This window comes from Trichosurus vulpecula, chromosome 6, assembly GCF_011100635.1.
Source record: "Trichosurus vulpecula isolate mTriVul1 chromosome 6, mTriVul1.pri, whole genome shotgun sequence".
Taxonomy (NCBI): Eukaryota; Metazoa; Chordata; class Mammalia; order Diprotodontia; family Phalangeridae; genus Trichosurus; species Trichosurus vulpecula.
The window spans coordinates 848,299-862,143 of record NC_050578.1 but is presented as its reverse complement, the minus strand read 5'-3'; positions in this window follow the sequence as shown (position 1 = coordinate 862,143).

Below are 13,845 nucleotides of genomic sequence, written 5' to 3'. Positions count from 1 at the left end.
CGTCCATCACGTTCTTGTCTTCTGAAGCCAACACAGAGCTGGCTGTGGACAAGGACAAACACAGCCAATTAATTAAGCAGATTACCATGCATCTGAAAATGCCAGGACTCACTGCAGACATGTCAGGGATGAGGAGCAGAGGGAGTATAAGAGACCAGAGGCCCAAGGGTACCAGTGAAATTTGGAAGTGATGTACAGGTATCTACAAAATAGCAGCTGTCTCCCAAAGCACTTCCTTCTAGCCCTGACACTTATGTAACATTCACTGGCTGGACCTGGGCCCAAGTGGGAAGGATTTGGCCAGGATGGTGATTTTAGATTTCAATGGACATGGTCCCAATGGGGAATGTCAGCAAGCTGGATAGATCCTCTTAAGAATATTCCAAGTGTTAGAGATGTGTCTTCAAGAGTAGTCTCAGCAAATGTGGATCCATCAGTGCCTCCTCTTTCTGCACTTTCTATTATCCCCCTCTCCTTTTAGTACATCCAGATGAATGATAACTGATCCTGCCTGGACATTCACCATTAGAAAGCTCCTGATAAGTACAATGCATGGGAATTAGACTTGAAGGTTTTGACAAGTGAGGAAGGTGTCCACGTTGCTTCTCTCTGGGTCAGGGGAGAGCTCTTTTCATTTTCATTAAATGATTTGAACTGCTCCTCACAGCTGCTGGAGGCATTGTGGATAGAGCACTGAACCTAAAGTCAGGATGACTTGAGTTCAAATCCAACCTCAGACACTTCCTAACTGCATGCCCCTAAACAAGTCTCAACCTCTCTCTGCCTCATTTTTCTCACTGATAAAGTGGAGATACTAATTGCACCTTCTTCCCAAGGTTGTTGTGAGGATCAAATGAGATAAGAGTTGGAATGTGCTGGGCAGAGTGGCTGGCACATAGCAGGTGCTTCATCAATGTTTGTTTCCCAACAATCAATATGGAGTATTACTCAGTGCGGGTGTTAGCTCTATTCTGTGACTCAGTAGAGGATGGATAAGCCATTGGGAAGATTGTGGATGACCATAAAATCAGAAGCATAGTTAACCTGGAATATAAGAGAAGTGGGATCCTGAAATCTCTACAGGCTGGAACACTGGCTCAAAGATAAGACAGAATTTGGTAGTGTTGTAAACGAATAGAAAATTCTGCATTTGGGTCCAGAAAATAAATTGCACTGGCAAAGAATCACCAGGGTGACATGGATAAACAACAGTTAATGTGGAACGAGGACCGGATTTTAATCCATCACAAGTGCACTAGAGAGTGCCCCAGGAGCCACAGAGATTCAAATGATCTCAGGGACTCCATTAGCAGAAATTCATGTTCAGAATATCGGAGACCACAGTACCGTCATTCTTTCCCCATGATACCACATGTAGGGCACTGGACTCAGGTCAGGGTGTCACATTATAGGAGGGACATTCACAAGCAACAACCAGGACTTTTGCCCAGCAGTTAAACTTGTGATCACCCCTTGCTCTCCCAGATGAAAGGGCCAGACTCTTCAGATGATAGCATCCCCTGGGAAAATGGCCCTGCAATCTGGGCCTTCTTTTTCTTTCACAATCCTTTGATTGTTAAGATTAAGTGACAAATACATAAGGGAGGGTCATGCTTCCCTTTAGCATTTGCCACTGTCCTTGAAGGTGACCAGCCCCTAGATATCTTAAATGTTCTTGTTTACAGATAACATTGTGCTAATTTCATGGAATTCCAAATCTTCACAGAGTCTCATAAATGAGATCCAAAAGCCCTGAAAAGAAGTAGACCTGCCATCCACACAGGAGGAATAAAGTAGATGAAGAGTGTACCATCAATTAATATATTTTTGACAGACACTGCCAGTGGTCAATGAACTTAGCCCGGACATGAACAGGGGAAGGAGACTGGTCCACATTGTCTTTGGGAGGGCTCCTTCCTAAGGCCAATATATATTTACTTATTTTTTAACTCCACTATACTTCTCCTTTATGGATGCAAGGCTTGGGATTTCATATTCTCTGAAGTGTCGATGTTGGTTCCCCAAAGGGCAACCAAGAGGTGGGTAGTTCGTATCAAAAGATCCATATTCCCAGAGATAAACTGAACATGAGAAGTAGCAGAGAAGATGTGATCCAGGAAGTTTTCTAGCCTCTGCTGCTGAATGATTCATACAGGTCACTGAGCAGGGTTTGTCTGAAGGCAGCGAGCTGTGTTCTACCATGCGCTACATGTCCAGTGTGCAAGAATTGTTTGTCTTGCTTGTTCTCCAATACAGTTGGAGTTGTTTTCCTCTGTGAAATATTTTAGCTGTTCCTTAACTTACTAAGTCTGCAGTGGTGTTATGAATGGGGATCCACCTCAGAGTTGAGGAAAGTTGGGTTCAGGTCTTACCTGAACACAGGGTTGGGTTACCCTGGGGAAATTACCTCACCTCTCACTGTTCTAGGTGGAGTTGCTGATAGAGGTAGCTAGAACAGGGAATTTTCTCACCTGGGAGTGCTCTAGACTAGTGAAATAGCAGGTCCAGTTACTCTCCCTATCCCCCCAATCCTTCTATAAATGTTTCCAGCCTTCAGAAACTTTCTGATTCCTCTCCAAATAATCAAGGACCTCCAGTCTACCTGAACCTATACTAAACATTAGGGAGAGACACAAAATCAAAAGTGAAGCAGTTCTTGCCCTTGAGGGGCTTCCATTTTAGTGAGGAAGATGAGCTCTATACAGAAGGATAAGCAAAATGAAAAGGAAGTACATGACACAGGAGAGCCCTATCACCTGGGGCCATGTAGAACGTCTGATCTTCCCCCATCTGTACTGGCTTCACCAATGTTCTCTGGCTATCCATTCCAGTCCTCTGACTAATGCTCCCTGACCTTCCAGCCATTAAACTTTTTGGAATCTTTTTGCTTCATCTTTCTGCTCCCTGAAACAACAGATGGAGGTCACTCTTGTTTATCCAGAGATTTTCATCTAAGCTATTAAGGATTTCAGCATCACTGGGAAATTGCCTTTTTCCTTCATTTAATGCTTAACACATCCCAGACACTGAGCAACTTTCCTAAAGCAGCTGGCTCTTTTTTTCTCCCTTCACTGGTCATAAAATAATTAAATTTCTTCTATTCATTTTGCTTGTGGGTGATTTTGAATCTAAGGAATCTGGGGAATATAGCCTGACAATTGGAAATCTATCACACACATCTAGGTCACTATATATGTACATATATCTATACATATATCTATCTATATACATATATATATATTTAATGCATTTGTTTTTCTTTTATCACCTTTGGTTTATTCCATAACATACACATGCACATATGTAAAGGCAAATACACACGCACATATATATCATTAGCATGTTTTCCCTTCTGTCTGACTCTTCCATTCTTTGGTGTCCCTGAGTGCTCATAACTATCATCATCATCATCACTAGTGTTTACTTAGAGCCTCTGTGAGGATACAGCCATCCGTGTTGGGGGTTGGGGTGCAAGGAAGGGAAGATTATCAGGTAGGGAGCCATAGTTAGGCAGTTCTTGTATGCTCAGAGCCCTCCATAGGGCCTGTTGAAGCCACAACAGGAAATAGAGATGATGGCATTGGTGATGCCTGCTTGGGAGATTAGGCACAACTGGAGGGAGCCGTCTAGGAGATTGGCACCAAGATGGATTTCCAACACTGCTAGAGTCTATGATGACTTCCTCAGGGATAGAAGTATTACTAGTTGGTGATTGAACAGGGAGAAAGATGGAGGTGCAGGGAGGCTCCTATGTTTGCTTGCAAAGTGATAGGAAGAGCCAGGAATGAGGGCAAAATGAGGTCCTAGTCCCAGCCACCCAATCCTTAAACACATTAGTAGTGGCAACTAGACCATAGAGAGGGTCTTCCTGACCTAAGAGTGTGGGAGAGGGTGAAGGTTGGTCTTGCAATAAAGGCTGGTGGTATATCACCAGTATGATACCCGCAGTGGCTGCTCTGAATTTGCAGGTATATTCTCAGGTTTGAATCACAAGATATAACAGGCTCTCTTCACTGAGGATGAAAACAAGACATGTATTCAAACACCAGAAAGTCAAATCCATCATTGTCATAAAGTCTATTCTCATTACCAACACAGGGGGCACTGCCATCCCCAGTCCTCCCCTCTTTCAGGCCTCCCCATGAAAAAACTCTCTTAGGCAAACTGCCCCTCTCTCACCCACGCTAGCTGCTCTGCCTCTCTCTCTGCTTCCTCTCTCTCTCCTAGCTCTATCACCCTCACACTTCCTGCTCCAACCCTTCCTGTTCCACTTGTTCGGCAAGCTCCTCCCACCATAGGCTCCGTGTGACCCAGGCTTATGTGACTCAGGGTTCCCTGTGATTCTGGCTCAAAACAGGTCACATAAGCCTGCTAATAGATGGGAAAGATCTTCCCATTCATTTTAACATAATAGAAGGTATAAGGAAATGGAAGGCTACTCTGACTATAATGACAAAGAATTATGGGATGACAGAAATGCAAACTCGGGGGGAAAACCAGGTACTTCAATGTAAACAAAATTCCAACTTCTGAGAAAAGTGTAGTATGGTTTTGTAAGGACTCCATAAGGAGTTGAAAAAAAATGAAGACATTAAAATGTGAAATTTGAGCTCTTGAAGGAAAAAAAAAATAAGAGAAAAATAGCTTAGAAGAAAATGTGGAAAAGCTTATCTGTGTTAGATTTCCTGAAAAATAGAATTAAAGAAACAGAATTGTGATTTCCCAAATAAGAAGAAATCTTAAAAGAAAGCCAAAATATCAGATAGTAATAATTCCCATTTCCATAGTGCTTTTAAGGCTTAATGAAGCTCTTCACATGTATTAACTCATTCAACCCTCATTCTCCTCCTTTACAAGAATGTGTAAAATATCTCTTATTGAAAAACAAATGATCAGGGAAACTTGAATGTCATTGGACTCGACAAAGCATAAACAAGTCAAAAACAGAGATTCTCTGTGATAAGAAGTTATAAAACAAATCCCAGAGCATGGAACTACAACTTGGACACAGTAATTGCGCCCTAAATACTTAAACAAACAATACCTAAATTATACATTCAATAATTCTTCCATGCATCCATCAATTCATTATCCCTTATTCTGTCTAGCACTGTGCCATCCTCATGGTAGGTGCATAAAACTTTATTTAAAAAAATAATTTAAATTGTACTTAGTCTGGTGACTGTTGAGAAAATGGAAAATGACTATAAACAGCATAATTGGAATTTTCTCTCCTTTTTTTTCCTACCCTGTATTTAGAACTTTGTTCTGTGCTATGACTGCTTTTATAATGTGAGGAAGGTGGAAAGCATATTTTAAAAAATGTTTAGAGTGGAATAACAATTTCTGCTTGGCAAGACTTGGGCATTTTGAGCACCTTGCATTTTATAATGAGCATATTTTCTCATTCATTTAAAAGTCTGCATGTGACCTCTTTCTAACAGATGGAAATGCAAAAGGACACAGAAGCACATTAGACACCCACAGTCAGTTGTCTGTGGAAATATTTGTGGGTGGTTTGCTATAGCATTTCCTCTGGCATGTTTAAATCAAGTTTTTAATGGTGCTCCTGGTGATGAGAATAAATGACTACTATGCCCCCGATGTATTTGAGAGGCAACCCTGAGGGGTTGGTGTCCCCTTTTGATTATCAGTTAGACACCCAGAGTTAATCAGCTTTTAAAGGAAGTAGCTTTTTACTTAGATGATGAATAATGACAATTGTTAAAAAACATCTCCCCCTTGAAATGTGTGACACACTCTCCAACCAATACATGTAGAGTCCATAGGTTCATTACCCCTGAGTTACTTTTCCCCTCTATTTCCATGACCAGGTCCAAAGCTTGATTCTCAGATAAGTTGCTGAGATTTGCATGCTGGAACCTTCTCTGATATACACAGACCTATACCTAGGTCACTAACTCTTTCATCCAGTCCTAAGACATCTTATCATGTGGTGTTATCCAGTAGATTCAAGCACTTCTTACCTCGACTAATTAGGTGTTTCTCCAACTAATTTATGTCTTTGATTGATCGATTCAATTGATGCATCTGGGAATGACTGACACCTATTCGAGAGCTTTGATTAATTGATTTTCCAACTCATTTCAAGACCAGATCTTACCAGATAAAGATCAGGGCATAAAGAGTCTTACTAGCCACATTAATTGTCATTGAAGAGTAGGAAAGAACGCACTTTCATTAGTATTGTTACATAGATTATTACTTTTTACAATAATTGACCACTATTATTTTAGAACATCTATATAAAACCTATGTGAATGCAACTATCCAGTGGTGGTGTGCTGGAGGGGTGGAGATATACTGCTCTTTGAAAGTTGTATACTGGGGGTGTTAGAAGAATTAAACGCTCTTTTTTGGGGGGGGGTAATTTTCAAATTTGTTCCTTCCATTATAACTCTTTATATCAAAAGCCATTTTGTTTAGATTTGTTTGTATTTTCCACTTGTCAAATTCTTTTAAGCATGGCATCTTTCTAGAATGGGATGTTTTTAAATAAATTATCTTTTAATGGAAACCTTCTTCCCTATTCTCTCATTAAAATATAAAGCAGCACAAGAGGACCAGTTTTCACAACCAGTTCTGAAATTAAAAGACCTGGATTCGAATGCTGGATCTGCCACTTATTAGCTGGTGACTTTGCCAAATCCCTTAACTTCTCAAGGTCTCAGTTTCCTTATCAGTAAAATGGGGAGGTTTTGTTAGATGACCTCCAAAGTCCCTTCTGCAGCTATATCTTTGATCTGTGAGTCTATGAGAATTTTCCCAACTTTGTTAATCCTAGTACCTTCCCTCTCAAATGTTTCCTATTTATCCCAGATATTTCTTTCCTTGTTGTCTCCCCCATCAGACTGTGAACTCCTTGAGGGCAGGGACTGCCTTTGACCCTTTTTTGTATATACAGTGCTTAGCATATGGTGCCTGAAACTTAGCAGGCTTTTAATAAATATTTATTGACTGATCATCTAAGTCTACTCAATTCAGGCAGGAGAGCCACCTCCAGAAATAATTTTTGAATTGGAAACATTCAGAAATTTCAAAGGCAAAATACAGAGCTTCCAGGTTAAATTGAGAAAAATTGAGAAAGCAGCCAAAAAGAAAGAGTTTGAGTTGCAAAGAAACATACTTATAATTACACAAAACCATGTTGCAATTACTTTAAAAGAAATCTTGTAATATGATCTTCCAAAAGACAAGAGAAAAATGCAATCACCAGACCCTTAAGATGGAAAACTGAGTATAATCCTGGGATGGGGGTGAGGGGAGGGAGAGTTTGGTGCTTGGTGAGAATGGGGCATTAAAAGAATAGAGAACTTCAAGACATTCCTGGTACTTTCTAGTTCATTTTGCCCTCATTGCTTAACACCATACCTGGCACATAATAATTGCTTCATCAATGTTTATTGAGTAAATCAACTTTCCTTCTTTTATTTTCTTGACATTCTTGGTATTTTTTTCCTAAAAATGGATTTTGTCATCATTTATTTTCAAGTCTTGACTTTTGTTGATAAGATACAGAAATGCTGATATTCTTTGTATGTTAATTTTATATCTTGCATCTCTGTAGAAGTTATTCACTTTTTCAATTAATTTTTGATCAGCTCTTGAAGGTTTTTTAAATAAAAAAACATGGTATCTTCAAAAAAAACAGAGTTCTCTTGCCTCCATTTATTTTTCTTGTCTTATAAAAATATTAAACATTTTGGGCAGTATTTATAATAATAGTGACAATGGACATCATTGATTCGCTCCTGATCTTATTGGAAAGTCATCAGGCCTTTTTTATTCCGCATAATATTGGTTCTTAGTCTTAGATACTAATTATTTATCATATTAAGAAAAGACTCATTAATTCCTTTCTTTCCAGTATTTTTAGAAGAAACTAGTATTGAATTTTATTAAGAGCCTCTTCTGTACATAATGATTATAATAATTTGTTATTTTATGAATATGATATTTAGTTTTGTGATTTACTTTATATTGAGGCAATTCTGTATTCCTGGCATAAATACAACCTAGTCATGGTATCATCTTTTAAATAATTTATTGTAGCTTCTTTGATAATATTAGATTCAAATTTAAATAAATATTAATTAGAGATGCTGATCTATAGTTTTCTTTTTATGACCAGAGCTTTCTTATCTATTTCTTATTATTTTAATGTAGATATTTTGGTTTTTTAAGTGTTCATTCATTTCATCTAAGTTATTATCAATTTTGTTGAAATATATCTGGCAAAAATAGTATCTGATAATTTTATATATTTCCTCTTTAATTATTATGACTTCCTCTTTGTCATTTTTATATGAACAAATTTTTTTTTCCTTTCTCTTACTTAATCAGTCTAGCTAACTAATTATTTTTTTAAATCAGCTCTTGGTTTCATTCATACATTTATTATTAATATTTATGTTATGCTATAATTACTTTAGATTTTACTCATATTGTCTCATATTTTGAGAATTTCTAATTTGTTGTGTTGTTGGGTTTTAAAATTTTGCTTCATTTATGACTTGATTAGTCACATTCCTCCTTCATTGATCTATTCCTTGTCTCTTTTGTTGATGAAAGTGTTGAAAGATTTAAAATTTCCCCTCAGGGCTGATTTGGCAGCATCCCAAAAGTTTAGTGTACTAGTTGGAATTTTCTTTGGTAAAATTGTTGATTGTTTCTATAATTTGTTCTGATCCATCAGTTTTTAGAAACAAATGATTTAACCTCAACCTTGTTGTTACCCTTTCCTAATTGGTCAATTATTGAATATAATTTTATTGCATTTACTTCATAAAAATATGTTTAATATTTCTGATTTTCTCCATTCATTTGTGTTTTTTTAATGTTTTCATATATGGCCAAGAATACTAACAATGCCTAACATTTATGTTGAGATTTGTAAAATACACACACATACACACACACAGTCTTTTGTTCCCCCCTCACAACAAGTGTAATAAGTCATGCTCTTATTATCTCAATTTTACAGATGAGGAAACTGAAGCTGTGAGAGGTTAAGACTATGATTTGCCCGGGGTCACACTAATAAGAATGTGAGGCAGAATTCAAACTCACTTCTTCCTGACTCCAAGTTTAATGCTATCCACTCTGCCACTTAGCTACACAACACACACACACACACACACACACACACACACACACACACAGATACACACCAAATGCATACATAAACCCAATCTCAATTCACTTTATCTGAAGGTGTGATAAACATCTGAAAACTATGCATGCCCCTTCCTGTTCCCATTCAATAATTATTAGAAATATGTCATATTTAACTTTTCTAACATTCTACTCAGTTCATTCTCTCTCTTTTTTTATTTTTTTAAAAATATTTGTTTAAATCTGAAAGGGTCACATTGATCTCTCCCACTATTTTATTTTTGTTGTCCATTTATTCCTATAATTTGATTTTTGAAAGTATTCTGTTGGCATGCCATTCAATGAATATATATATATATGTATATATGTAAAATTGATATTGATATGTTAATTATGATTACTTTAGGAATATAATTTTCCTATTTATATCTTTTTATGTACCCTTGTTTTTATGATCTCCTTTTCAGAGATCGTTTTTACTGTATTTGCTTTCTCCAGAGTGCCTAGAGTATAATACATTTTGCTTGTGTTCTTTACTTTGATTCCGTATGAATCTTTGTTTCTTGTGAATAGCATATGGTTGGATTCTGCTTTCTATTTCATTCTGATCCCCTTCTCCATTTTTTGCGTAAGTTGATTCCATTTACATTCATAGTGAAGACTGTTGATTGTATATTTTTCTCCATCCTATCATCTCATTCTTTTCATTTCTTTCTCCCCCTTCCTTCTTTTTTTTAAAGGAGGAGGAGGAAAAAGAAAAGGAAGTGGAGGAACAGGAGGAGGAGGAAAATATAGTGAAAGAGTAATATGCTTAAAACCTGTGAGCTTTAATAGTAAGCTATTTGTTACTGCTCCATTTCTCTTTCTTTCCCCTCACCATCCCCATCCTTAATTGCTGGTTCTTATTCTTTATTTCTTTTGAATCTCTTAATCTCCCCTCTTTTTTCTGGCAGCTTTCAGGATTTTGTCTTTGTGAGAGTGATATTACTAACCCCAGATCCACAGCTGTTATTGCCCTTATTAACATACTCTATTGGTTCCCTGTAACCTTTAGAAACAAATAGAAAGTCCTTTCTTTAACATTTCAACTCCTCAAAATCTAACCTCCACTTACCTTTTCAGAAGAGTGTAGTTCAATCTTGACTCTTTTTAAGGCTAGGAAGTATAAGGTGAATTTTTTTTAAAAAGCCTCAAATTTTTGGAGTAAATTTCATTTTTACTCTAGAAACTAATATAACCAAATTGGGCAAATGTAAAGCAGCCTTGATAGCTGGATTTTTTTTCTACCGGGTTAAGTGGGGAAGAGAGTGAGGAAGATCTTTGCTGTGAAATTGTTTGCTCTTTCAAAAATGGGAAAAAAAGAGTTTTGTTCAAATTATGAACCAGTGATATGGATATCTGTTTCCAGCAAATTACCATGGCGCAGTGCTACAGAGAGCTTTTTTGTGAGCATTTGTTTTCAAAGTGGCCGTTGCTACAATCCAGCATGGTTTCATTAAGAAAAAGGTCACAGCAGACTAATGTCATTTCCTTCCTTGACAAGATTACTCAGCTGGTAGATAAGCAAATTTGCCCACCAAGAAATATATACAAGTTACATATGTTATAACGATTGAGTAAAGGATTATTTAGATGTGACATTGCCTGTCTTTTTTATGTTTTATTTAGCATGGTGTAAAAAAAAGACAAAAAAAATTCCAAAAGTAATTATACATACTTAAGGCAATTCCAGTGAAAACATCAAGAGGTATCTGTAGAACTGGATAAATTTATATAGAAAAATAAGCAAAAAAAGTTGAGTATTTGTAATCAAAGGCATTAGAATTTATAGCACCCTGCTTCCGCCCCTCCATCATCAAAAAAAAAAAATCAGGCTGAGTACCTCAGAACAAACCACTTCATTTTCAAGTCATTCTGTGGGGTTATATGTAGTAAGATTCTAACTCACAAACTGCATTGGTATGTTTACCTTCAAGCATCAGAAGACATAATTACTTCAAAGCAAAGGCATTTAATGAGATGACATCTTTAGGAAGGTAGCAACAAAGCATAAATCTGGCATATACTTTGACCCAAATGCACATAGTATCCATAGGAAAAGGTGATGTGGAGAGGCACACAGGTTGGAAATAAGGCTAGGCACATACAAGTAGTAGCAACTCACACCCCTGACATTGCAGAGAAGCTGTTGTCTTTTGGTGATGTCAGCAGGTGGCTCCCAGCAGGCCCTGGTCCTTTCTAGGCCCTGAGTGACAATGAGCCTCCACTGGAAACTTTTCCACCCCTTGCTTCTCTGTTCTATGCATAGTTTTCCTTTGATGCTTCTGGGCATGGATCTTCTGTATGTGGGTTTTTTCTCTCCTTCCAGCTCCTGGCCTAAGCTCAAGCATCTAGCTCTACTGCTATGTCTTTCTCATGAAAAGAGTGTATTCTCAAATGCTCTACTAGTCCCAAAGCCTTTTATTCATCTTTTACAGATCTTTTTTTTTACAGAGAGAAGCCACTATTGGCCACAGGAGCAGAAATGGGTGGTGTGAAGAGGGGAGGCCTTTCCTTGTGCAAAAAAAAGTTTTCTTTCTTTAGAGTCTGGGGAATGAGGCAACTCATCTTTAGAAGGAGATTCCTATGTCCCAAACAGTGAGGCATTCTTAGCTGAGAATTTGATGTCCTCAGGCTCATTTCTGTTTTCTTTGGAATCAACTTCTTGTCCCTTTTGCAGGGGTTGAATAGGGAAGAGGTTACATCTGTAACCTCACTCTAGGTCATAGTGACCATCCCCTTTAGCTCTTAGTTGTGTGTGTGTGTGTGTGTGTGTGTGTGTGTGTGTGAGAGAGAGAGAGAGAGAGAGAGAGAGAGAGAGAGAGAGAGAGAGAGAGAGAGATGAGGTGGGGGGTGGGGACATAGCCCATATACCTTTTGGTGAATATCTCCTGTTGAGCAATCTATACAGCTCTTTCAAGACTATAGTATATTTAGTTATTGTTTATGTAAGGAACACACTGAACAGCTTTGGGGTTCAAGTTTCCCATTTTTTCCCAACTTTAACCCCCTTCTGATCCCTGATATAGTCAAATTGTTCAGGAAAAAGCAGAGAGACAAAGTTGATTCAGGAGACAATATTATGGACTCACCCACTTAGGTAGCCTTATCTCTAGCCATTTATAAGTTGATATTGCCAAAAATGCTTTGAGTTTACCATTAAAATAGAAATCAGTGTTGATATTGACAGTATTGATATAGATATATGTCTATATAATGAATATGTGTGTGTGTGTATATATATATATATATATATATATATATATATATATATATATATATATATATATATATATATACATAAGTATATGTGTGTATTCTATTAAAGAAGAATCTAATAGTTGCCAATAAGGAAGTGATTATGAACAAAACTCTCTTACTCTGAGCTCAGATATGCATACATATTTATATGTATAGTCGTATACATGTAGATACATAGAATATATTTGCAAAGATATATACACATTTATAGATGTGAAGAGAGAGAGAGAGAGAGAGAGAGAGGAAGAGAAGAGGAGCAGAGAGGAAAGGAGAGAGGGAGAGAGAGAGAGGTGGCACAGTAGATACTGTTGAGCTTAGAGACAGGAAGACCCAAGTTTGAATCCTGACTTAGATATTTTCCAGCAGTGTAATCTTAAGTAAATCACTTAACCTTTTTTGCCTCAGTTTCCCCATCTGTAATATATATATAATGGACATATGGTATCACCTACCTCACAGGATTGTTGTGAGGATGAAATAAGATAATATCTAAAATGCCTTGTAAACTTCAAAATGCTTTTTTAGGGCTAGCTGTTATATATCTAGATATGACGTAGATATGAGCATATGTATGTATCCATTGATCTATCTACATATAGCAATCCAAAATATATAGCAAATATTAATGTTTGGTGAAATCATAGGGAGGGAAAGGATTATTTAATAAATATAATTGGGAAAATTTGGTTATCAATTTGATAGCAAATTAGATTTAGGTCTACCTCTCCCAACATACATTTTGACGAATTCTAGCTGGAAGACAGTAAAAGAATCATAAAAAGCTGGGAGAAAATGGATAAATATCTTTATCTCAATTATAGACAAGAGCTGACTGTTTCTACTAAGTAAATTGAAAGAATTACAAGGGACAAGATAGAAACACTTCATTGCATTGCAATTATTTTTAATATAAATAATATTAAGAAAAATAGCAGATTAGGAGAAAATAAAGTATGTTCATTTTGACAACTAAACCTTGATCTCTAAACTATGCAGGGGAATGTCAAAAATATTGTATTGATGATTCTCAATGAAAAATGGATACAAGATCAGAAGATATCTAGAGTTAAACCATCGATGGTCCTGAGGTCATGGCAGATAGGACACCAGCAGTTCTGCTTCCGCCAATTACTAACTGTGTGAATCCATAGGAGCTGATGAGATCACCAACTGAGATAATATCAAAGTAGAAGTAGCCAAAGTAATGTTATCCATTCCCCTCTTACTGAATAATTGAGGTTGATACCAGATGTTTGTCTCTGTCCTTAGAAATACTGTTTCCAGGAAACTTCTGTTGATATTCTTTATAACACATTCGGAGTGGACTTGCAAAAGTAAAATTATCGTGTTAAGGTGAGGAATTTTTTGTGGGAACTATTAAATTTTTCTCCAGTGGACTTTTTTATGTTT